This window comes from Hyla sarda, chromosome 2 (genome assembly GCF_029499605.1).
Source record: "Hyla sarda isolate aHylSar1 chromosome 2, aHylSar1.hap1, whole genome shotgun sequence".
In the NCBI taxonomy this organism is placed as follows: Eukaryota; Metazoa; Chordata; class Amphibia; order Anura; family Hylidae; genus Hyla; species Hyla sarda.
The window spans coordinates 510,803,084-510,827,308 of NC_079190.1; the positions used below are offsets into that span (position 1 = coordinate 510,803,084).

Genomic DNA, 24,225 nt, shown 5'->3' on the forward strand with positions numbered 1-24,225 from the left:
GCATATTTAGCTTTAAAAAAAAAAAAAAAAATGGTTCGACTGCCATCTATCACTACTATAAACACTATATAATACACAAACCAAAATATAAAACAAACAAAATTATAATATTTACTATATATACTATATACATACTATATACATATAACCTTTATACACCTATAAATATACAGAAAACAACCTACTCTAAACTGTCCCTTCACCCGCACCACCCACCCTCCTGTACATGGGTCAGAGTCCATAGAGTCCATAGTCCTCAATGTCCAGTCCATAACTGACCCATGCCAGGTCCACCAAAACAAACAACCACCACCACCCACAAAAACACCCTCCCAACCTAGAACTCCTCCCAACCAACTTTACCATAACCAGCTTTATAATATACAAAAACAAACAATACAACCCACTTTAGGCCCAAGTTTGGTGCCTGTAAGCCCTACATAACTTTAGCGTCTGAAAACAAAACAAAAAGCTATGGTGCACATGCATTAGCCCACCACCAGGAAGAAGGATGGCAATCCTGATACATACAAAATATTTACATTCTTTCCCTAACTGCACCCTACCTCTCACCCTACCATTATCCCTAAAAATAAACTGACCCTACTATCACCCTAACCCTGTCCCTACATCACTGTCCCTAACCAAATCAAGGGTACTCTACCCAAAAGGTCTAGTACCTAGGGCACATCAAAACAAAACCCTCTCCATAGGAGAGAAGCCCTACTGGTACCAAGACTGCCATACTCCAAAGACCTGATCTTCCCGAGGTCACCAGTGATGTTCCTACAGACCTCCACCTCGGAGAGGACTTTCCGCTGTGTAGACACTAAACACCGTGCATTCCACGTGTAGTACCTAACCACTAAACTGACTAAGAATAAAGTGCCCCGATCACGGCCACCCAGGGTCCTGAATGCCCCATAAGCCCATTCCGGATAGGTAAGGCCGGCAAGTTGACTCCAGCCGATGGAAGCGCCCACCCGGTTGTAGACCCCTATATTAAAGGGACAATGAAGCAGGAAATGGTCCATGCTTTCCAGCATGTCCCTGCACTCTTCTCGGGGACACCCCCGGTCATCAGATCTCCTACACTTCAAATTGTCCCTCACATATAGCTTCCCCTGAAAGCAGCGCCAGGCCAAGTCCCAAAACTTCTGGGGGATCCTTTTCATGTTTAAAAGATACAACCCCACCCTCAGATCCCGACCTGGGCAGTCCCTGAGCGCCAGAGGCTTCTGGAAGTGGGTCAACAGAACCCGTTTGTCAAGGAACTGCCTTGACTGGGTCCTGATCTCCCACACTCCCAGACCCCACCGACGTATCGCCTTCAGAGTCGGGGTAGCGTAAGCCGGAAGATATCCATGGGGCATACGGAGGTCCTTCACTTGCCCTCCTGTCTCCCATTCCTGGAAGAAAGGCCGAAACCACTCCCTGCAGGAGAGTACCCATGGAGGAGCCGTCTCTGACCAGAGGTTCGAGATGTTAGCTTTCAAGAAGGTGTTCGTTAAGAACACCACAGGGTTTACCATAGATAAACCCCCTAGTCTCCTCGTGCGGTACGTAACCTCCCTCTTGACTAGGTTCATCCTGTTCCCCCATAACAGTTGGAAAAACAGGCTGTAGATCCTAGTATAGTAAGCCTCTGGTAAGATACATACACTGCCCAGATAGATAAACAAGGGGAGCAGGTACGATTTGATCAGGTGTACCCTTTCCCTGAGGGTCATAGACCAACCCTTCCACTGGTTCACCTTCTGAGTGGCATCCTGGAGCTTACCATCCCAGTTTTTGGTGGGATAATCATCCTGGCCGAATGTGATGCCCAGAAGTTTTGCTGACTCTTGGGGCCCTGGAAGGGTGTCCGGGAGATCAAACGTGGGATCTCCCCCTTCCAGCCAGAGACTTTCACACTTATCCTGGTTGATCTTAGACCCGGATGCCTCCGAGTAGCGGTCCACTTCCGACATCACCACATCGACCTCCTCTCTCGAGGACACGAAGATGGTGACATCATCAGCGTACGCCACCACTCTCTGGGCGACATCCAGCTCCGCCAGACTCATCCCGACTCCCGCCAACGGCCCACAATCTACCCTCCGGATGAAGGGATCGATTGCGAACACGTATAAAAGCGGGCTCAAGGGACAACCCTGACGGACTCCGGACCCCACCTCAAAAGAGCGGCCAGACCAACCGTTCACCAGTGGGAAACTCTCTGCCCCTGCATACAAGATCTTAAGCCAATTAACGAAAGTACTCGGTAAGCCATATCTCAGGAGGACGGACCAGAGGTACTCGTGGTTCACCCGATCAAATGCTTTGGCCTGATCCAGGGACAGCAAGTACCCCTTCCAGAGACCTACACTACTCCGCTCCACTGCCTCCCTGACACTAAGGACAGCACTTAAGGTGCTTCGGCCTGGAACAGAGCAGTGCTGGGCCCCCGAAAGGAGCCGGGGTGCAAACTTCACCAGCCGATTAAACAGTATATTGGCCAGAAGTTTCCTGTCCGCATTGAGAAGAGCTATGGGTCTCCAATTCTCAATACGGCTGGGATCTTTACCCTTTGAGAGAAGAATCAGGGCTGACCTCCTCATTGACTTCGGCAGAGTGCCCGAGGAGAGACACTCATTGAATACCTCAGTCAAGAGGGGAGCTAAAGACTCCTTAAAGGTCCTGTACCACTCGGATGTTAAGCCATCCGGACCTGGCGACTTCTTAGGGGCGAGCCCCTCGATCGCCAGTCTCACTTCCTCTTCCCTGATTTCTTCTGCCAAAACATCAAGAGAGGGGTCTACCCCTGGCTCAGGAATGGTTTCAGCCAGGAAAGCCGACATCCTGTCTCGATCTAGATCCTTCCTTCCCAAGAGGTGTGAGTAGAAGGATCTGACGACCTCCAAAATCCCTGATCTGGACCGATTCAGAGATCCCGTACTATCAATCAGTCCTGAGACCACTTTACTACTCACTGACATCTTACAGTTTCTGTAAGGGTCGGGCGAGCGGTACTTCCCGAAATCCCTCTCAAAAACCAAAGATGCGTGCCTATCGTACTGACACCTCATCAGCAAGGACTTCACTCTGGAGATATCCTCACGGCTACCTCCAGTCGAGACAAGGAGCTCGAGTTTCCTCCTCAGACCCTGATACAGGCGATACCTGTTCAGGGACCTGAGGCTCGAGAGCTGGCGGAAGAACCCCGCAACCCGCTTCTTGAATATCTCCCACCACTCTGACTTACTACTACATAGGTCCAGTAAAGGTACCTGACTCTGAAGAAAATCCTCAAAGGACTGTCTTATCTCCGCTTCCTCCAGGAGGGACGAATTCAGCTTCCAATAACCTTTACCCATCCGGGGGGTCTCTGAAACATTCAAGGAAAAAGAAATCATACAGTGATCGGAGAACTCCACCTCAACCACGGACACTGCGGAAGAGACGGCTTCCTCCTTTAAATAAAACCTGTCTATTCTAGACCTGCAGCTACCTCGATGATAGGTGAAACCCGCGTGGCCTGAGGGGCTCCGGATGTGGGCATCCTCTAGGCGAGCTTCCCTAACTATACTATTGAGGGCTATGCTATCATAAGCCAACCGATCATTGGAGCCTCTCCTATCTTGGGATCTCGTGACAGTATTGAAATCCCCTCCAAAGATCACCTGTCGGCTTGTAAAAAGAAAGGGCTTAATCCTCATAAAGAGATCTTTTCGTCCCCACTTTGTTTGTGGGGCGTAGATGTTAATAAGCCGAAGCTCTTGCCCCTTCATGAGGACATCTAAGATCAGGCACCTCCCCATTTCTAACTCAATAACCCGTCTGCATTCAACAGGAGCGGTAAAAAGGACCGCCACCCCACTATACGGCTCAGCCGCAAGAGACCAGTGGGAGGGGCCACGCCTCCACTCTCTCTTGGCTTTTACCAGGGAGGCTAGATCTAACAACCTGGTCTCCTGTAAAAAGAAAATGTCGGCATCAACACGGCCGAGAAAATCAAAGGCTGCGAATCTAGCCGTAGCAGACTTTATGCTGGCACAGTTAATAGATGCCAGCGTCAATGGGGTGAGTGCCGCCATCATGGGTGATTGAGTTAGATGGCCCTAACCCCCATTATCTCTGTTTTTTCTTCACCCCCTCATCCCCAGATGAGGAGGCTTCTTTCTCTTTGGACCGTTTTTTGGATTCTGATTGGTCCATTTTTGAATCCCCATTTCCACCTGGCTCCGGTTTGGCCCCATCCCCTGAGGAAATTGCCCCATCAGGACAGGGCCCAGTTCCCCCCGGAGGCTCCCCCACTTCAGGCACCCCATCCTCGACCCCCCCCTCCATGGAGGGGGAGGAGATGTCATCAAGGACAGAGTACCGGTTAGACAGATCAATCAGAGGGGGGGCAGGTAAGCTTCCGCTTGGGACCTGGTCCATAGGACGAGGACTAGAGGGCTCCGACCTCTTCTTTCTCCCTTTACTGCCCTTTTTTTTTGGCCTCTCTTCACCTTCCTCATCCACACTTTCATAGTGGGAGGAATCGGAAAGATCGGCCTTGCTGCCCTCTTCTTTACAGATTCTCCCCATTTCCTCATCCAGCACATTCTCCCCCAGGGCCTCAGCAGTTTCAGCACTAACCTCTGGAGCAGGGCCAGAAGCTACCCCTGCCACATGGGAACTCTCCAGTTCCCTGCTCCTTCTCCGATTAGCCTCCCGCCTCAGCTTGGCGGGACTTTTCCTCTTCACTGACCCTGTTGCACCTTCTCCCGCGCTCGTGCCCTCCCCAGCTGAGGCAACATTACTGCTCTCCCCAGCCAAGGTGACCGTCGCACGGGCAAAGGCGCTAGGACAACGGCTGAAAGGGTGTCCTAAGACACCACACAGATGACACCTGATCTGCCTACAGGATGCGGCAAGATGACCTACCCCACCACACAGAGCACAGACCTGCACGGTACAGGCTGCGCTAAAGTGAGTGGGGCTGCCACACCTGTGACAGACCTTGGGCTGCCCCTGGTAGAAAATTTGGATTCTGTCTCTCCCAAGAAAAGCAGCTGATGGGATGTGGGCAACAGTGCTCCCCGAACGCTTAAGTTTGACGGAAAACGTCCAGGCCCCAGACCAGATCCCATGTTCGTTATAGTTCTTTTTCGGCATGTCCGTCACATCACCATATCTGCTGAGCCAGGTCATGATGTCATAGCAAGATAGTGACTCGTTACGTGTCAAAACGGTCACTTTCTTGGCCAGATTCTGACGGGATATCGCCTTTACGGCGAAATCCCGCCAGCCGGGCTCGCTTTTCACCACCTCATAGTTCGACCAGAAAAGTTCCAAACCCTCCGGTCGAACGAAGCTGATGTCAAACTCGGAGGTACCATAGGGGTGGATCAGGGCAAAGATGTCACTTGCCCTGAATTCCATCTGGAGGAGGAGCTCAACCACCTTACCCCGAGGCGGACACGCATCTTCGCCCCTCCACACCAAACGGACCACATTCCTACGGCCACTTTCCTGCCCGGATGTTGGGAGGGACCAGACCACCTCCCCGTTTTGTTCTCGGAAGGCGCCTAAGCCATGTCTTTCTATCCAAAAAGACAGGTCAACCTCACCCCTCCCCTCTACATGGATTGACCTGTCTCCCCTACGTAGAGCCTCCAGGAGGCGCTGTTGCAATTGACCCCCAGAGCCAGATGGAGATGGAGATCCCCCTGATCCCCCGGCAGTGACGCTGGCATAGCTTCTGGGAGAAGCAGCCACTACCGGGGGGGCAGTCGAACCAGAACCAGACCCCAAACCAGGACCCTTGTTCCTAATGTAAGCCTCAGCCATAACACCTCTCTTTTGCATACCACTACCACTCCTCACCTGTATTTCACAAACACCCCTCTCTTGCACCCTGCTTGCACCCCTCTCTTGCACTCCGCTCCCTTCATCCATACTGCTACTACAACTCCTCCCATGCACACTGCCATAACTCACATCCTGCACATTACCATTTTTATTCACATTTTTGCTCTCACTTTCACTCTTGCGTACACTCTCCCTTGATGTGTTACAGGCCGGGCTGGCTGGGTCTATTACTCCAGGTATAAGGGTCGCTGGCTTAATGATTGGAGCTGCACGGCTCTTCTGTCCAGTGTCTTTGGGCACAGACACAGACTCCGCCCCCATCATAGGTGGCCCCGCCCCATCGCACGCCGCCGATTTTGATGGGAGCTGTCCCTCCGGACGCACTCCCGCCCCGCCTACTGCGGCTGACGCGCAGGGAACCTCCTCCTTCACAGTGCCAGGATCGGTACCGTCTACATCACCTAGGGGACCACCCCCTGAACCAACAAGGTCCGGTGCCCGAACACTCCCCCCCCTCACAGGGGAGTGCCCTGCAGTGCCAGGACCTGTACCGCCCCCCGAACAAGGGAATCTGCCACCATTTTCTGGTGCCTGGGCACCCTCCCCCCTCACAGGAGGGTGCCCTTTTTTTTCTATCGCACCCGCGGCCATTTTGGGTGCACTAATGTATCCCCCATGCTGGCCCCGCTCCACTACAGAAACAGGGTCTGGCAGGTTGGGGGACCCAGCATCCTGAATCGGCTTCTCAGCCGACTCAGACTGCTGGAAAGAAGAAAAGACAAACTTCACTTGTCCTTGCGTTTTCTTCCTCTTCCTGCCCTTCGCTTTTTTATTCTTCCACTCCTACTCTGGGCCTAAATCCTCTCCAAAAGAGAAGTTTTCCAGACGGGTGGGGGACTCCTGCATTACAATCGCCCGCAGGAGACCCCCATCTGCCAAGCCGCTGCCTTGACTGCAGTCACTGCCATCATCATTATCATCATCATCCTCACTGGAGGTAGGTAAGGCCACCTGAGCCGGGTTCACACGGTCTTCACTCAGGGTAAGTGGGGGGTCAGGGGTAGCAGTGGTGTCACGCACAGAATTAGTATCCATATCCCCCTCACTCACATTGCCCTCCTCACCTCCTTCACCTTCCTCCATCTCCTCCTCCTCACTCTGACAATCATCATCATCATCTCTGGAGACCGGCATACCAGAGAAACGAGCACCATGGACAAACTTCTCACGGAAAATGCCGGCACCTTCCACAATGTCAGACCTCATCCGCACAATCTCCTCCACTTTTTTCTTTAATGTTTTTACCTTAGCGGCAAATGCTGCCTTCTTGGCCCTGGATGACTGATCCACTTGGTATCGGGCAAATTTTAAATCCGCTCTTATTCCTCTGAGCTGCTTCCCAAGCTCCTCATATTGAGCCATCTTGGCCGGCATTCTGGATGTGAATATTGCCAGGGATTCCCTTGGCCCCTTTACCCCCCATTGCTGGGGTTCTGGGGAAACTGATGTAGACGCCTTTACTCCATTCCTCTGCCTGGATGAGCTTCTTGGCCTGGATGAACTTTTGCTAGAAGCTTTGCAGCTCCCAGCTGGGGATGGGGGAGGGGGCCCCACATTGCTGTGGGCCCTGGTCGATCTTCTGACCCCATCCTGGCTACTGGCCGTTGCATGTTCGCGCACACACCCCTCCGGCCTAGAACGGGGAGCGCAAAATGAAGTCCTGGATTCCCGGGGCTCCATAGCAGAGACCCCTACCCAGGAGTCTGCCACACACCTGGGGAGGGGCGGAAGAAAAGTCTGCTTCTCTGGAAGTTTGCTGGAAGTCACAGGAGCACAGACACACCCAACCTTACTCCAGAGCTGGACTCACTATTCTGCTGGTGAGGTCACTGTATACATACATTACTTATCCTTTACTGATCCTGAGTTATATCCTGTATTATACTCCAGAGCTGTACTCACTATTCTGCTGGTGAGGTCACTGTGTACATACATACCTTATCCTGTACTGATCCTGAGTTATATCCTGTATTATACTCCAGAGCTGTACTCACTATTCTGCTGGTGAGGTCACTGTGTACATATATTACATTACTTATCCTGTACTGATCCTGAGTTATATCCTGTATTATACCCCAGAGCTGTACTCACTATTCTGCTGGTGAGGTCACTGTGTATATACATTATATTACTTATCCTGTACTGATCCTGAGTTATATTCTGTATTATACCCCAGAGCTGTACTCACTATTCTGCTGGTGAGGTCACTGTGTACACACATTACATTACTTATCCTGTACTGATCCTGAGTTATATCATGTATTATACTCCAGAGCTGTACTCACTATTCTGCTGGTGAGGTCACTGTGTACATACATTACATTACTTATCCTGTACTGATCCTGAGTTATATCCTGTATTATACTCCAGAGCTGCACTCACTATTCTGCTGGTGAGGTCACTGTGTACATACATTACATTACTTATCCTGTACTGATCCTGAGTTATATCCTGTATTATACTCCAGATCTGTACTCACTATTCTGCTGGTGGGGTCACTGTGTACATACATTACATTACTTATCCTGTACTGATCCTGAGTTATATCCTGTATTATACTCCAGAGCTGTACTCACTATTCTGCTGGTGAGATCAGTGTGTACATACATTACATTACTTATCCTGTTCTGATCCTGAGTTATATCCTGTATTATACCCCAGAGCTGTATTCACTATTCTGCTGGTGAGGTCACTGTGTACATACATTACTTATCATGTACTGATCCTGAGTTATATCCTGTATTATTCTCCAGAGCTGTACTCACTATTCTGCTGGTGAGGTCACTGTGTACATACATTACATTACTTATCCTGTACTGATCCTGAGTTATATCCTGTATTATACTCCAGAGCTGTACTCACTATTCTGCTGGTGAGGTCACTGTGTACATACATTACATTACTTATCCTGTACTGATCCTGAGTTATATCCTGTATTATACTCCAGAGCTGTACTCACAATTCTGCTGGTGAGGTCACTGTGTATATACATTACATTACTTATCCTGTACTGATCCTGAGTTATATCCTGTATTATACTCCAGAGCTGTACTCACTATTCTGCTGGTGAGGTCACTGTGTACATACATTACTTATCCTGTACTGATCCTGAGTTATATCCTGTATTATACCCCAGAGCTGCACTCACTATTCTGCTGGTTGAGTCACCTATTAAAGAAATGTAGCCTTTAATAAATGTATATAAAATCAGTATACTATAATTAGTACTCAATATAATTAGGGCTTAAAAAGGCTGAGCAAATACACAAAGACACAAAAACCAAGAATAATCAAACACAAATATGATATGAAATCAATGAAGGGATATAGTACAGATATAACCAGTTATTAGTCCATCTTTGGTATATGACCCCCAGCCAACACATTCCTGTCATATCAAACTAATGTTTCCCATATGTCCCAACGCTTTTACCCCCCCAGAAAATACAAATACTGTTTCATCAGGGGACATTTAACAGGAAAGTAGAAACAAATTGTCAGTGATCAATAAATATCAGAGACAGATAGCAGGTAACCAAAAAAATTGTGAATGTGGTCACCACCACGGTCCAAATGGGGACTACTCAATGTCGCCCCCAACGGTGTGGATGGGTGAATGGTGAAGATCAGGTGGATGCCTGGAGGGTCATTTTAATGACTGGAAATAAACTTACAAAATAACCAGTTTGTCCATCGATATTAAAGGGGAACTCCATCACTAGACATCTTATCACCTATCCAAAGGATAGGGGATAAAATGTCTGATCGTGGGGGTCCTGCCGCTGGGGGGACCCCCGCAATCTCGGCTGGGGGGCACCCCAGACATCCGGTGCATGGAGTAAGAGGCTTGTGACATCACAGGCACGCCCCGCTCGTAACATCACGACCACGCCCCCTCAATGCAAGTCTATGGGAGGGGGCGTGACAGCCCTCATGCCCCCGCCCATAGACTTGCATTGAGTGGGCATGACCGTGACGTCACGAGCCTCCGGCACTGCACCCAATGCTCTAAATAAATGCTGGATGCAGCAGGGAGATTGCGGAAGGTCCCCAGTGGCAGGACCCCACAATCAGACATCTTATCCCCTATTCTTTGGATAGGGGATAAGATGTCTAGGGGCGGAATACCAAAGATTTGTTCACGCATAGAGCTTCAGCGTCTGTTCACATGGGCAGGTATAGGATCAGGAGAGGTCACACGGACCTCACGGTCAACTCTGTGAACGGGGATCAATTTGGATTAATATTTCATTCATCCTCTGTGCGGCTCAGGGGTCCGTTCTTCCCCTTTACACACTTATTTCTATGTGGGATGTTTTGCTTTATAAATTCCGTCCTCCCTCTAAACCCTCTGGTGATGTACGGGACCAGAGACTTAAATGAAGTCTAATTTACCAGATCGCTGAGTTTGTTAATAATTTGTATGTACGGTTAATGTCATTACTTGGCTACTACTGAACATACTCCAGATTGTTTAGGCCCTAAATAAATGCTAATGAATATGGTGAATGGTTAAAGGGACCAATACTGCTCTGATGTACAAATATATAACTACTGTAATACTGCCCCCTATATACAAGAATATAACTACTATAATACTGCTCCTATATACAAGAATATAACTACTATAATACTGCCTCCTATATACAAGAATATAACTACTATAATACTGCTCCTATACACAAGAATATAACTACTATAATACTACTCCTATATACAAGAATAAAACTACTATAATACTGCCTCCTATATACAAGAATATAACTACTATAATACTGTTCCTATATACAAGAATATAACTACTATAATACTGCTCCTATATACAAGAATATATCTACTATAATACTGCTCCTATATACAAGAATATAACTACTATAATACTGTTCCTATATACAAGAATATAACTACTATAATACTGCTCCCTACATACAAGAATATAACTACTATAATACTGCTCCTATATACAAGAATATAACTACTATAATACTGTTCCTATATACAAGAATATAACTTCTATAATACTACCTCCTATATACAAGAATTTAACTACTATAATACTGCTCCTATATACAAGAATATAACTACTATAATACTGCTCCTATATACAAGAATATAACTACTATAATACTGCTCCTATATACAAGAATATAACTACTATAATACTGCTCCTATATACAAGAATATAACGACTATAATACTGCTCCTATATACAAGAATATAACGACTATAATACTGCTCCTATATACAAGAATATAACTACTATAATACTGCCTCCTATATACAAGAATATAACTACTATAATACTGCTCCTATATACAAGAATATAACTACTATAATACTGCTCCTATATACAAGATTATAACTACTATAATACTGCTCCTATATACAAGAATATAATTACTATAATACTGCCCCTATATACAAGAATATAACTACTATAATACTGCCTCCTATATACAAGAATATAACTACTATAATACTGCTCCTATATGCAAGAATATAACTACTATAATACTGCCTCCTATATACAAGAATATAACTACTATAATACTGCTCCTATATGCAAGAATATAACTACTATAATACTGCTCCCTATATACAAGAATATAACGACTATAATACTGCTCCTATATACAAGAATATAACTACTATAATACTGCCTCCTATATACAAGAATATAACTACTATAATACTGCTCCTATATGCAAGAATATAACTACTATAATACTGCTCCTATATACAAGAATATAACTACTATAATACTGCTCCTATATACAAGAATATAACGACTATAATACTGCTCCTATATACAAGAATATAACGACTATAATACTGCTCCTATATACAAGAATATAACTACTATAATACTGCCTCCTATATACAAGAATATAACTACTATAATACTGCTCCTATATGCAAGAATATAACTACTATAATACTGCTCCCTATATACAAGAATATAACTACTATAATACTGCTCCTATATGCAAGAATATAACTACTATAATACTGCTCCCTATATACAAGAATATAACTACTATAATACTGCCTACTATATATAAGAATTACAATGTACAATTTTGAAACTATTATAATACTGTCCCATGAACATAAATAATACTGATATAGTAATGTCCTCTTCCTCTTCTCTATGTATCTTTATTAGTTATATTCTCATTTTTCTCTTCTCTTTGCTTTTGTTTTCTTTCCCTTTATTTTCTTGTTTTTCTAACAAATACCGTTCTGCGTAGCTGTGAATATTATTAGTGGTTGTCGCAGACGCCGTGCGGTGACTGTCAGAATTACCAGGCGTAGGTAACGCGTCCCCGTCATAAACAAGAGCGGGAGATGAGATATTTGCAGGAAGCAATGCATGAGGATACAAGAAAATAACCAATTACGGATGAGAGATTTGCATTTAGAGGCGTCAAACACTAAGAAGCTAAACTTCATTTCCAGTGAGAATTCTGTGATTGAACGCTGACGACTCCCCGCGCGAATCCCCAAAATATAAATTATCCGGATCATCGCGCCAGAACACGGACAATTAGGAGGAATGATGGGAAATATATGTGTAATGGGGCCTTGAGTAAAGAACCAGGATGAGGAGCACAGAAGTAATGTAGAGCACTTACCTCCAGGGGAACGGGCACCATAGATCTACTGTATCCTGTAGGCGCTTTATATCGTCATGGTAACAATTCTCTACCGCCCTATATCTAAAGCTTGTGGTGTCCATACAGGCCTGCCTTAAAGGGGTACTCCGGAGAATTTTTTATTTTATTTTTTCATATCAACTGGCTCCAGAAAGTTAAACAGATTTGTAAATTACTTCTATAAAAAAAAAATCTTAATCCTACCAGTACTTCTCTGCTGCTGAAGTTGAGTTTTTTTTTTTTTCTATCTCACAACAGTGCTCTCTGCTGACACCTCTGTCTGTCTCAGGAACAGTCCTGAGCAGGAGAGGCTTGCAATGGGGATTTTCTCCTGCTGTGGACAGTTCCTGAGACAAACAGAGGTGTCAGCAGAGAGCATTTTTTGTCAGTCAAAAACAACTCAACTTTACTAACAAAAGTAAAATACAAATCTGTTTAACTTTCTGGAGCCGGTTGATATGAAAAATTTTTTTTCAATGGAATACCCCTATAATCTGTCTTAATATTACCATTTCATTACCAAAATCCATTGGTAATCCTCAGATTTCATGATGTCTTGTACACATTCAAGGCCCCCAGTGCCAGAGGCAGCAAAACAACCCAAAACATCACTGACCTCCACCATATTTCACTGTAGGTACTGTGCTCTTTTCTTTGTAGGCCTCATTCCGTTTTCGGTAAACAGTAGAATGATGCGCTTTACCAAAAAGCTCTATCTTGGTCTCATCTGTCCACAAGATGTTTTCCCAGAAGGATTTTGGTTACTCAAGTTCATTTTGGCAAAATGCTGTCTTGCTTTTTTATGTCTCTGTGTCAGCAGTGGGGTCCTCCTGGGTCTCCTCCATAGTGGGGTCCTCCTGGGTCTCCTCCATAGTGGGGTCCTCCTGGGTCTCCTCCATAGTGGGGTCCTCCTGGGTCTCCTCCATAGTGGGGTCCTCCTGGGTCTCCTCCATAGTGGGGTCCTCCTGGGTCTCCTCCATAGTGGGGTCCTCCTGGGTCTCCTCCATAGTGGGGTCCTCCTGGGTCTCCTCCATAGTGGGGTCCTCCTGGGTCTCCTCCATAGTGGGGTCCTCTTGGGTCTCCTCCATAGTGGGGTCCTCCTGGGTCTCCTCCATAGTGGGGTCCTCCTGGGTCTCCTCCATAGTGGGGTCCTCCTGGGTCTCCTCCATAGTGGGGTCCTCTTGGGTCTCCTCCATAGTGGGGTCCTCCTGGGTCTCCTCCATAGTGGGGTCCTCCTGGGTCTCCTCCATAGTGGGGTCCTCCTGGGTCTCCTCCATAGCGTTTCATTTCATTTAAATGTCGACAGATAGTTCGCGCTGACACTGATGCTCCCTGAGCCTGCAGGGCAGCTTGAATATCTGTGGAACTTGTTTGGGGCTGCTTATCCACCATCAGGACTATCCTGTGTTGACACCATTCATGAATTTTTCTCTTCCGTCCACGCCCAGGGAGATTAGCTACAGTGCCATGGGTTGCAAACTTCTTGATAATGTTGCGCTCTGTGGACAAAGACAAATCTAGATCTCTGGAGATGGACTTGTAACCTTGAGATTGTTGATATTTTTCCTCAATTTTGGTTCCCAAGTCCTCAGACAGTTCTCTTCTCCTCTTTCTGTTGCCCATGTTTAGTGTGGCACACAGACACACAATGCACAGACTAAGTGAACTTCTCTCCTTTTTATCTGCTTTCAGGTGTGATTTTTATATTGCCCACACCTGTTACTTGCCCCAGGTGAGTATAAAGGAACATCACATGCTGGAAACAATCTTATTTATCCACAATTTTGAAAGGGGCCAATAATTTTGTCCAGACCAATTTTGGAGTTTGGTGACATTATGTCCAATTTGCTTTTTTTCCTCCTTTTTTGGTTTAGTTCCAATACACACAAAGGGAATAAACATGTGTATAGCAAAACCTGTGTTACTGCAATCCTTTCCTGGGAGAAATACTTCATTATATAGAGACATTTCAGGGGTGCCAACATTTACGGCCATGACTATATATATATGTATATATATATCTCATGTTCCCCCATTATAAATATCTCATGTACCCTCATTATATATATTCATGTACCCCCATTATATGTATTCATGTACCCCCATTATATATATTTCATGTACCCCTATTATATATATTCATGTACCCCCATTATATGTATTCATGTACCCCCATTATATATACTTCATGTACCCCTATTATATATATTCATGTACCCCCATTATATGTATTCATGTACCCCCATTATATATACTTCATGTACCCCTATTATATATATTCATGTACCCCCATTATATATATTCATGTACCCCCATTATATATAGTTCATGTACCCCCATTATATATACTTCATGTACCCCTATTATATATATTCATGTACCCCCATTATATATACTTCATGTACCCCTATTATATATATTCATGTACCCCCATTATATGTATTCATGTACCCCCATTATATATACTTCATGTACCCCTATTATATATATTCATGTACCCCATTATATATAGTTCATGTACCCCCATTATATATATTCATGTACCCCCATTATATATAGTTCATGTACCCCCATTATATATACTTCATGTACCCCATTTTATATATATTCATGTACCCCCATTATATATATTCATGTACCCCCATTATATATAGTTCATGTACCCCCATTATATATACTTCATGTACCCCTATTATATATATTCATGTACCCCCATTATATATGCTTCATGTACCCCCATTATATGTATTCATGTACCCCTATTATATATATTTCATGTACCCCTATTATATATATTCATGTACCCCCATTATATGTATTCATGTACCCCCATTATATATACTTCATGTACCCCTATTATATATATTCATGTACCCCCATTATATATATTCATGTACCCCCATTATATAGTTCATGTACCCCCATTATATATACTTCATGTACCCCTATTATATATATTCATGTACCCCCATTATATATACTTCATGTACCCCTATTATATATATTCATGTACCCCCATTATAAGTATTCATGTACCCCCATTATATATACTTCATGTACCCCTATTATATATATTCATGTACCCCCATTATATGTATTCATGTACCCCCATTATATATACTTCATGTACCCCTATTATATATATTCATGTACCCCCATTATATATATTCATGTACCCCCATTATATATAGTTCATGTACCCCCATTATATATACTTCATGTACCCCCTATGCACACGCCATGTTCCAGAGCAGAGAGAACTAATCATATATATATATATATATATATATATATATATATATATATATATAGCCTCTGATAAGAAATACAGCTGATTCTATTCTTACATTTCAGTCTTTTTTTTTACGGCCGCCCAATAATCGGGGAGATCTGATAATCCGCCACCTCTCCGCTCCCGCTGATCCCAGATTAGAGCAGTTCTAGAATCGATAATAAATCTTAATCCTCGGCATCATCATGTGACCCCCGGACATATCCATAATATAATAGATGATAGACGTGGATTGGCAGAGACATTGCGATACGTTCTTCCCCTTAAAGAGAGAGTAAGTGAAGATTTATCTGATCTCCTGCGAAACATTATCCCCAATATATGGGAAAAATAAAGAGAGATAAAAACCAAGTGTTATTGTATCCGGGCGATGGGATGTGCGGGCGCAGAATCCACTTTCATCTCCCCCGGGATAAGATCATTCATTTCTGACTGTCTGGATCAATCTCCATTCTATATTATACAATCCCGGAGCGCTGGGAACCGGTGTTATATTGTATCTCAGCCGGAGATGATGTTAGGCATGGACAGGGCAGGCGGCGGCCATTATCCTGTCGGTCTAGGCCTGTAATCTGTCCAGAAAGGAAAGGGTTAATGTGATAGACTGCACACAACCTGTCCCTGCTCTGTTGCATTGTGGTTGGTCATCTACGCCATGATGGAAGGTTTCTCATACGCTGAGGGCTGTTGTCATAGAAACGGAGATCAGCTTACCCCAAAGCCAGCAGGACCGAGCACGGAGAGGGTGCGGACTGCATCTTACTAGAAATGGCAAAGACTGGAAGACTCCAGCTCGGTTAAGATCCAATAGCCAACTTTATTCACATAGAGCTACACGACTCACAGGTACAAGGCAGGATGTGACGCGTTTCGGCCTGGCCGAAACGCGTCACATCCTGCCTTGTACCTGTGATTAGTGTAGCTCTATGTGAATAAAATTGGCTATTGGATCTTAACCGAGCTGGAGTCTTTCTGTCTTTGCCATTTCTACTGAGGGCTCTTGTCATAGTTTTAGAATGGGCACAAATCCTGGGTACCTATAACTGATGCCAGGGGTAGATGGGCATTCTGCAGTTATCCATTATGGATGTTCATGGATCTGACAGTGACAGATCTGTCATAGCCATAAAGTTTTAGCCTCTGATACAAAATCCTGCCAGTTCCCCACCCAGAGCCACTGCAGAACATTGCACCTGCTGTATGCATTCCACGCCTGCTCCTCTGCCTGTGGCATTGCTCAGCACAGTGCAGCAAACTGGAACTACACCTCAATTATCCCATAATGTCTCAGTAAAGATATATATGTATATGACAGGGGGATAGTGATGTAGCTGGAGGGGCTGGTCAGAGGGGATGACATCACTGAGGGGGTGGGGCTAGAGCTCAGAGACAAGAGCCAGCAATGCTTCCCGAAAAAGCAGAGAATGATGTATTGTCTTTAGAGCAAGGAAGGATCCAGAGAGCTGCAACAACTCCTCAATGACAACGAGAGGACTACACAACTCCCTGTCAGGAGAAAGGGAGCAGTCAGGAAGTTGCTGACAATGACAGGACTACACAACTTCCTATTAGGAAATATGGAGCAGATGGGGAGATGCTAAGACAACACCACACTGACAACGAGAGGACTACACAACTTCTTGTCAGCTAGAGAGCTGCTGAAACAACACCACACTGACGATGGGATACAACTTCCTGTAAGAAGGGAGGGAGGAGCTTTGGAGCTGCTGAGACAACACTACCCTGACAATGAGAGGACTACACAACATCCTGTTGGGAAAGAGGTAGAAGACGGGATGCTGCTGAGACAATACCACACTGTTAATGAAAGGACAACACAATGGTCATTCAGGAGAAAGGAAGGACTGGGAAACTGCTAAGACAACACCACACTGTGAAGACTACACAACTTCCTGTCAGCAGTATTTCGAACAAAAGCATGCTAATGGGAATCCAATTTATGTTAACATCATATTATTGAATTATATTTCTTGAGGGGATGGATTTACTTAAATTCAATTAGCTGATACTATAATACCCCTTTAAGTAGATGAGGGGCCATAGAGACCCCTCTTATACCACCACCCGGGGGAAACTATGCTACCTCTAAATGCTGCCATGTGCAGGCTTTCCTCCACCTGGAGCAAAAGATCTAGTACTCTGTCTTAGGACTCTATTTAAAGGGGTACTCCTGTGGTTAACATATATATTTTTTTTTAATCAACTGGTAAGTAAAACAGATTTGTAAATTACTACTTTTAAAAAATCTAAATTTTTCCAGTACTTATCAGCTGCTGTATGCTCCAGAGAAAGTTGAGTTGTACTTTTCTGTCTGACCACAGTGCTCTCTGCTGACACCGCTGTCCATATCAGGAACTGTCCAGAGTACAAGCAAACCTCTCCTGCTTTGGACAGCTCCTGATATGGACAGAGGTGTCAGCAGAGAGCACTGTGGTCAGACTGGAAAGAAATTTAAAAAGAAAATAACTTCCTGTGGAGCATACAGCAGCTGATAAGTACTGGAAGGAATAAGATGTTTTAATAGAAGTAATTTACAAATCGTTTTAACTTTCTGGCATGAAATGATTAAAAAATAAAAATAAAAAAAAATTAAAAGTTAACCACCGGAGTACCCCTTTAAATACCCTGGCAAAGGCTAAGTATTTTAAAGAGTACCTGTCATCAAACTATATTTTCTGAACTAACTCAGATTATATTCCCTTACTAATCCTAACACCCCTCTTGTTCTTAAAAAAAATTTCCGAGCTTTAAAAAGCTGTGTATCATACCTTTCCCCTTGCTCACAGTGCGTGAGCTCCCGGCAGGAGAAAGTAGGCGTTCCCCAGCAGATGCTACCTCATTGAAGCCTGCGAGTGCACTTCCTGAGTTTGGACTTCTGCAAGTCCGGGAGGAGTCAAACTAACTGTTTGACTTGTGCAGGGAACAGAACAGAGCCACCTAGTGGCCATTTTTTCAATTACATTAAAAACATATAAAGGTTGAGAATTTTAACAGCAAGCATATTGCAAAGTGTCTTATAATTACATAAGGAACAATATATTAAAAGTTTAGTTTGGCGACAGGTACTCTTTAAAGGGGTACTCCGGTGGAAAACTTATTTATTTTTTTTTATCAACTGGTGCCAGAAAGTTAAAAAGATTTGTAAATTACTTCTATAAAAAAAAATCTTAATCCTTCCAGTACTTATTAGCTGCTGAATACTACAGAGGAAATTATTTTCTTTTTGGAACACAGTGCTCTCTGCTTACATCACGAGCACAGTGCTCTCTGCTGACATCTCTGTCCATTTTAGGAACCGTCCAGAGCAGCATATGTTTGCTATGGGGATTTCCTCCTACTCTGGACAGTTCTTAAAATGGACAGAGATGTCAGCAGAGAGCACTGTGGTCATGATGTCAGCAGAGAGCCCTGTGTTCCAAAAAGAAAATAATGTCATCTGTAGTATTCAGCAGCCAATAACTACTGGAAGGATTAAGATTTTTTTTAATAGAAGTAATTTATAATTACTGTTTAACTTTCTGGCACCAGTTGATTTAAATAAAAAAAAAGTTTTCCACCGGAGTACCCCTTTAAGGTAACCCCCAACATGTAGCACCCGGACCCCCATCTCCGTAATGATGTGCAGACTCTGAATCACCTCTTCTAGGATTTCGCTTTTTTTTTTCCTGTGACAAGTGAGGGGAAGCGGCGCAGGAAGAGTAACCTGCGCTCCGTGCATTATTTATTCAGATTTATGTGGAGCCTAATCTGCCAAAAATCAACAACAACAACAAAAAAACAAAAAAAACATGTAAAGTGAAAACAAATCTCACCGCGCGGATCTGCAAACTATGCAAATTGCTGGCGAAGAACAATTAGACGCAGCGTGGATGTGCTGATGTCAGTACAAGGAGTCACATAGACCCGTCTGTGACAAGCCAAAGGGTCTGCGCTGAGAGATTTAATAGGGGCCATTAAAGGGGTAAATCATCTCCCTGGTGAGCGGGGAACTGCTTTATGTTTAAGGGGAAAAAAAATCTAAAATAATGTGTAAGAGAGTGAAATATGTGATCGCTCAATCAACCCTGCAAAATTGTGAACCCAATGTTTCCCGGCTGGCACCTCCGGCCGTTGCAAAACTACAACTCCCAGCATGCCCGGACAGCCGTTGGCTGTCCGGGCATGCTGGGAGTTGTAGTTTTGCATCAAAAAAATTCTTCTAGTGGGTCTGGATTTCATTAGTTGTTGAGAAATTCTGCATGCATCCAGAAAGTTAAGTTATTCTGCATGCATCCAGAAAGTTAAACAGATTTACAAATTACTTCTATTTAAAAACCTTAATCCTTCCAATAATTATCAGCTGCTGAAGTTGAGTTGTTCTTTTCTGTCTGGCAACAGTGCTCTCTGCTGACACCTCTGTCTGTCTCGGGAACTGCACAGAGGTTTGCTATGGGGATTTGCTTCTACTCTGGACAGTTCCCGAGACAGGTGTCATCAGAGAGCACTTAGACAGAAAAAAACAACTCAACTTCAGCAGCTAATGAGTCTGGATTTCATTAGTTGTTGAGCCCGAATATTGGTAATGCGAATTTTTATCGCGAATATCGTCACTTTGCGATTTCGTCAACATTTAGAATATAGTGCTATATATTTGTAATGACGAATATTATTTATTTTTTTTGTTAATTTTTTTACATGCAAATTCATTCAAATTTTCACGTGCATATATTTATGCAAATTTTTCATGCGAAAAAGTGAACGAACATAGCGAATATGCAAATTCCGCGAAGATAGGAAGAATAATCGTCATAATATTCGCGAAATATTCAATATGGCTCCTACCGCTCATCACTAGATTCCATCTCTAATACATGAGGTCTATGTACGTTCAGTAAAGTCACAAGCCGTACAATGGGTCCTGCTGGGTCTACTGGACCCAGGCGACACCGTCATAAGGGGCAAAAAATTACCACCCGAGAAGATTTTTAACCCCTTCCTGATGCATGATGTACCGGTAACATCGTGCGTCGGGTGAGGGGAATATGGCTCGCGTCCGCGTCATTAAATGCTGTGATCAATAGCGATCACGCCTTTTAAATAGTAAAGGGGTACTCCGCCGGAAAACATCTTAACCCTTGGCAAAGGATGGGAGGGGATAAGATGTCTGCTGGGGATCCCCGCCATCTCTGGGCCGGCAGCTTGGAGCCGTAGCCGTCGCGCCTCCTCCCATAGACATGAATGGAGGGGGCATGGTGGCTTTAGTCACCAGTCATCAGGCACAGAACGGAGTTCACTCCGTGCACCGGATGACTGGGGTGCCGCAGCGGAGATCACGGGGGTCCCCAGCGGCGGGACCCCCACGATTAGACATCTTATCTCCTATCCTTTGGGATCTTGCTTAAAGGGTACCTTTCATCAAAAATAAATTTTGATATATTATGGATTAATATATGCAAAATAACTTTCCAATTGCATTCTATTAAAAAATATGCTTCTTTCTATTTAATTTTCCACTTTGAAGAAATGACCACTAGAGGTCTCCCTACCAGTCCTGGCCGCAAGCCCTTTTTCTAGATTTCAGACTCATGCTGGGGTCCTAAATCTCAGACTGCAGCCGGGACACAGACAAGCTCAGTACTACTCCCTGCCTGTCAGTCATACAGGCAGGAGCCAGCACTGTGCTCATAGCACAGCAGGGCATACTCCTGACTCTGCCTTACTGCAGGCCCTCATTCATTTTACTATCTGAGCTCCGATCTTTCTTCTCTCTGCACATGCAGTTGTAAACATAGAGGAGAAGATTCAGAGCTGCCAGCTGAGCTTGTCTGTGTCCTGGCTGCAGTTTGAGATTTAGGACTCCAGCGTGAGTCTGGAATCTAGAAAAAGGGCTTGCGGCCAGGACTGGTAGGGAGACCCCTAGTGGTCATTTTTTTTTAAGTGGAAAATTAAATAGAAAGAAGCATATTTTTTAATAACATGCAATTGGAAAGTTATTCTGCATACATTAATCTATAATATATCAAAAGTTTTTTTCATGAAAGGTACCCTTTAAAGGGGTATTTCAAGAATTACTACCATATGTGGTAGGGGGACCTTTGGAGAAACACTCATCTGTGGGTAGAGATCCAGAAAGTTAAACAGATTTGCAAATTACTTCTATTAAAAAAAAAACTTAATCCTTCCAATAATTATAAGCGGCTGAAGTTGAGTTGTTCTTTTCTGTCTGGCAACAGTGCTCTCTGCTGACATCTCTGCTTGCCTCGATAACTGCACAGAGTAGAAGAGGTTTGATATGGGGATTTGCGTCTACTCTGGACAGTTCCCGAGACAGGTGTCATCAGAGATCACTTAGACAGAAAAGAACAACTCCACTTCAGCAGCTCATAAGTACTGAAAGGATTAAGATTTTTTTTTTTTTTTTTTTTTTTATAGAAGTAATTTACAAATCTGTTTAACTTTCTGGAGCCAGTTGATATTTATATTTTAAAAAGTTTTTTTTTCCCTGTGATAACCTATTTAAACCCATTAATCTTTCTTTTCATGGATCGGAGGAGCCCTTTAATAATTAGGGTTCAGATTGAGGCAATTTTTTGCAGGGGATGTTGTTTTAGGTGAAGATTTTGCTACAAATTGATGAACATTTTTCACCTAAAGCAAACTTTGGACCCCCCCAGATGTTGCAAAACTACAGCTCCCAGCATGCCCGGACAGCCGTTGGCTGTCCGGGCATGCTGGGAGTTGTAGTTTTGCAACCTTTGGAGTGCAATATCCGCAAACTTTTTGGTTTTCCATGCAAAATTTTTCCGCATATGGACTGTACTGTCATTTACCGCATTGTTGAATTTGCACCAGGTCTGAACGCAGCCTTACCGCCATCGTATACCGTAGTGTTGGGCGACCTCAACAAACCCGGCGGAGACACCGCGTCACCCGCAGTTCTGTGCGCGCCGGTCAAGGGCTCCATTTATCATCCCTGGGAAGATCTGCAAATTCAATTTACTCTGTCAACTTCTCTACAAATCAATTCACAGCAAAAGTTACTCTGCAAAAGAAACAATATTCCGTGCAGGCGGGAGCTTCATAAGAGAGAATATAAAGTGCAGGGGTGATAGGAGGGGGCACTACTCAGGGGGGCACTAAAGCATTTTACCCTAAGAATCCTTTGGCAATAGGACGCCTTGAGATGACGGTTTGTGACAAGTTTATTGTTTCTTGCTACAGAACGATAAAGAAGAGCGACCGTATCTCTGCATGAGATGATTTACCTACAAACTGATCTGACAAACAGCACCACACAATGGGTACAATTGTATCCAGTCTAGACAATGCTCTGTGAACTAAACACCCTGGACTCCAGACTGATACATTGCACATAGCTAGTCCTGCTCTCAGCTGAGAAGTGATACAATTGTATCCAGTCTAGACAATGCTCAGTGAGCTAAACACCCTGGACTCCAGCCTGATACAGTGTACATAGCTAGTCCTGCTCTCAGCTGAGAAGTGATACAATTGTATCCAGTCTAGACAATGCTCTGTGAGCTAAACATCCTGGACTCCAGACTGATACATTGTACATAGCTAGTCCTGCTCTCAGCTGAGAAGTGATACAATTGTATCCAGTCTAGACAATGCTCAGTGAGCTAAACATCCTGGACTCAGACTGATACATTGTACATAACTAGTCCTGCTCTCAGCTGAGAAGTATATACAATTGTATCCAGTCTAGACAATGCTCTGTGAGCTAAACATCCTGGACTCCAGACTGATACATTGTACATAGCTAGTCCTGCTCTCAGCTGAGAAATATATACAATTGTATCCAGTCTAGACAATGCTCTGTGAGCTAAACATCCGGGACTCCAGCCTGATACATTGTACATAGCTAGTCCTGCTTTCCGCTGAGAAGTGATACAATTGAATCCAGTCTAGACAATGCTCTGTGAGCTAAACATCCTGGACTCCAGCCTGATACATTGTACATAGCTAGTCCTGCTTTCCGCTGAGAAGTGATACAATTGTATCCAGCCTGGACAATGCTCTGTGAGCTAAACATCCTGGACTCCAGACTGATACATTGTACATAGCTAGTCCTGCTCTCAGCTGAGAAGTGATACAATTGTATCCAGTCTAGACAATGCTCTGTGAGCTAAACATCCTGGACTCCAGACTGATACATTGTACATAGCTAGTCCTGCTCTCAGCTGAGAAGTGATACAATTGTATCCAGTCTAGACAGTGCTCTGTGAGCTAAACATCCTGGACTCCAGCCTGATACAGTGTACATAGCTAGTCCTGCTTTCCGCTGAGAAGTGATACAATTGTATCCAGTCTAGACAATGCTCTGTGAGCTAAACATCCCGGACTACAGACTGATACATT

At 44.3% G+C, this 24,225-nt stretch overlaps 1 protein-coding gene across 3 annotated transcripts in view; it reads left to right on the forward strand.

Annotated features, from left to right (window-relative positions):
* LSAMP (limbic system associated membrane protein) overlaps positions 1 to 24,225 on the forward strand; it is an 838,713-nt gene that overhangs the window by 647,874 nt on the left and 166,614 nt on the right. The gene's annotated exons all lie outside the window — the stretch shown is intronic.